Source organism: Mandrillus leucophaeus, unplaced genomic scaffold, assembly GCF_000951045.1.
Source record: "Mandrillus leucophaeus isolate KB7577 unplaced genomic scaffold, Mleu.le_1.0 Scaffold1444, whole genome shotgun sequence".
NCBI lineage: Eukaryota > Metazoa > Chordata > Mammalia > Primates > Cercopithecidae > Mandrillus > Mandrillus leucophaeus.
In genome coordinates this window covers 13,756-17,461 of record NW_012101415.1, presented here as the reverse complement: position 1 = coordinate 17,461, position 3,706 = coordinate 13,756, and positions in this window count along the sequence as shown.

Here is a 3,706-nt window from a genome sequence, read left to right as displayed (position 1 = left end):
AAACTGAACCCGGATGCTACTTGGTAAACGCTGGTCAATTACATGAATCCTTCACAAGGTAGCAACTATTGTGTCCATTACTTGGGAAAAGAGGAGCTCAACATTTGCTCAAAGATCATCCCCTTAAAAGAACTTAATAAGCAGAGCTAGGATTTGAACTCAGGCAGGGTGCAAGGGACAGAATAAAATTCAAACCCAGGCAGTTTGCCTTCAGTACTTACATTCCTAACAACGTTCAACAGGCAATCTCTTCAGTGGAAGAGATCCAAAACTAGTTAAGATACCAAAAATCTAGGGACCAAAGTAACTATTGCCACTCATTTCTATTCATTGGTAATGCTGGAAATGTACACTACTTCTAAAGGCATATACCCAGTTTTGCTTCTTTAGTTTCCTTTTATCTGAGAGGGATCCATTCTGAGACCCCCGAGTGGATACGCTGAAACCATGGATAATACCAAGCCTGATATATACTATGTTTTGTTCTATACATACCAGTCATGGTGAAGTTTAGTTTATAAACCAGGCACAGTAAAAGATTAATACCAGAACAACTGTAACATACACTAATAGAAGTTATATGAACATAATCTCTTTTTCTCTCAAAATATCTTATTGTACTGTACCACTGGTAACTAAAACTGCGGATAAGGGGGGACTATTGTACAACAGTCTCACCATTTCCCGCTATTTCTGAATCATTTTTAGCTTGTCTTCTCCTCCCTTGTTTCCTTCTTTCTGTTCAAGGCTGCTGATTCTTCTCCAGGAGGATCTTCTAGCTCCAATCACATTCTTATATGTAAAAGATAGGAGGTTTCTTTCTTCAGCTGTCAGCTCCACATCCATCCCAGCTACTTTCTTCATTGACTCCACCATTTCTATAAGGGAAAAGCAAAATCTGTACATCTGCAGAATTAGCACCACATGGAAGCTGCCGAAGGGTTTTCTGCCTGTGTCCCCTGGAGGGGTGACATCACTTCCCCCCTGGACAGGAGCCCACTAAGCAACACTTGGAGCAGTCAAGGAGTGCCACACCAGAATGTGGGGACCAGTGACTTCAGGGAGTGCTCGGAAGCAAGCCCCAAGGTCCTCAGGGCGCCCCAGGGCCTGCCTTGGAAACCGTACTTCTGTCAGTGCCCTGGCACCATAGGCCTGTGATGAGAGTGCAGCCTGAGCGATCTACAAACTGCCTTCAGGGTCTCTCTTCCATTGTCCTGGTGAAGAGCACAGCCCTGATCCGTGCAGGCCTCGTGACCCACACCCTGGTGTTCTCTCCCAAACACACTTTCTTATCTGCTCAATATGGACAGGCTGAGAAGGCTAGAACCTTCCCAAGTTTTTAAGTTCTGCTTCCCTTTTGATTATAAATTCTGTCTCTAAATCATTCCTCTTTTCTTTCATTTTCCTAGAAACATTCAAGAGAATGAAGGTACTCCTTCAATACTTTGCTTAGATATTTCTTCTGTCAAATTTCAGGTTCATCGCTCGCAAGCTCTGCCTTCCAGAAAACACTAGGAGCACAATGCAGCCAAGTTCTTTGTCACTTTATGACAAGCGTCACCTTTCCTCCAGTTTCCAATAACATGTTCTTCATTGCCATCTGAGACTTCATCTGGATGATTTTTCCCTTCCATATTTTTATTTTTTTAAGAGACTGAGTGTCCCTATGTTGGCCAGGTTGGTCTTGAAGTCTCATCCTCAAGCGATCCTCCCGTCTTGGCCTCCCAAAGTGCTAAGATTCCAGGCATGAGACACCAGGCCTGACCCCCTCCATATGCTACCGACATTCTGTCCGGCTCTCCTCTTCTGAGCCCTCACCAGAGTCACCCTTAACCAAGAGTCACAGGGAGAAGACGGCCACCCACACGCCAAGAGACAGGCCTGGAACAGAGCCTTCCTGCACCGCCTCAGCGGGACCCACCCTGCTGACACCTTGAGGGTGGACTCATGGCCTCCAGGATTGTGAGACAGTAACATTCTGTTGTTGAGGGTGCCCAGTCTGTGGTCCTGTAAAACAGCCCTAGAAAACTAACACAGCCTGTTAGCCCACAGATGGTGGAGAGATGGAATGAAATAATAATAGAAATATATGTGAAATAATAATAGAAACAAAGCACACAATAAATGTAATGGGTTTGAATCATCTCCGCATCATCCCTTCCCCTTCTCCTGGGTCCATGGAGGAGTTGTCTTCAAGAAACCTGGTCTCTGGTGCCAAAAAGTTGGGGACGCTGGTGTAAATGTTTCTAAAAATAGTTAAGCAACATAAGGTTTACCTGCTACAAATAATGCAGATTTAAATGCTAATAAAAATGGGTGCAAATGAAACACTCTTTCTGTGGTCCAGGGAATCTTAACCATTCTCTGAGAAAGACTCGAAGCTTGGAACTGCAGCTGCCTTCCCACATCCTGTCCACTGTAAAGCCCTGCAACACACACGCACGCACACACAGACACACATGCACACACACGCACACACACACACATGCACACACACACACGCACACACACATGCACACACACACACACACATACATAAATACATTCCTATGCACAAACCTGCGCACACACATGCACATACATACATACGCATGCATATACCTACACATACACACACACAGACACACAGACACACACACACCCTGTGCTTCATGACCTCACCAGGGTGTCCTGGGACAGAATGCATGTTTTTAGGAGAAATGAAGACAACTCAGGCCCCTCATTCTCCTGGTGTTTGCACAAGTGCCTTCTCTGCAGACCATGCTTCAGTGCCTTTCTTGGTTCTCCCTCTTACTGAAAGAGAGAGGCAGAGACCCCTACCCCGTCACCCACCACCTCCACCCCTAGGCTGCCCCAGGCCCAGGTTCCAGAAGTCTCCCAGGATCCAGGAACTAAGGACAACCACTGGGTTCCACAGCCACTAGTCCATGGGTCAGGCGCCTCTCTGCGAGCTGACAAACCTTGGCTCTCATGCCCCACACCAAGCCAGCCACACCGCCGTCCCCCCACCAGCATTATTACTGCCTCCTGATGTTAGCCCTGACAACCCTATTTGCTAATAATCTTGGCCCCTCACACGCTGGTCCAGGCAAGCCCAAAGGCTAGTACCCTCCACCCACCCTTCCTGGGGGCCACTCTACTTTCTGCTTGCCCAGATGCCTTCACCTGGCTTTACCAAGCTAGAAGAAATATCAGGGATGAGCCCCTGGCCTCTACTGGGAGGATTTGCCAAAATATTCCCCATTTAGAAGGAGGAACAGTGATGGGGCCTACGAATGACACCAGGATGGTCACCCAAGCAACAGGAAGGGCAAGGAGCCCAGTTTCCTGCCCTTACCCTCGGAGGGTGTGGCCAGGGCACCACAAGGCCCTGGAGAGGGGTGGGCAGGAGAGCAGATCCAACCTCTTCTTGAGGAAGCAGCCACCACCCCAGGAAGCAGCAGATGGGGGCGCACAGGTAGAGCCCCTGGTGCTGTAGAGCAGGGCCAGCAGATCTGTACTCAGCCTCAGCCCTGGGGAGCTGCAAGACAGGCTGAGACCCTGATAGGTTTGGATCTGTGTCCCCACCCAAAACTCATCCCTCCCGTGTCAAGGGAGGAACCTGGTGGGAGGGGATTGGATCTGGAGACAGTTTCCCCTGTGCTGCTCCCCTGAGAGTGAGGGAGTTCTCAGGAGAGCTGATGGTTTCAAAGTGTGGCACTTCCTC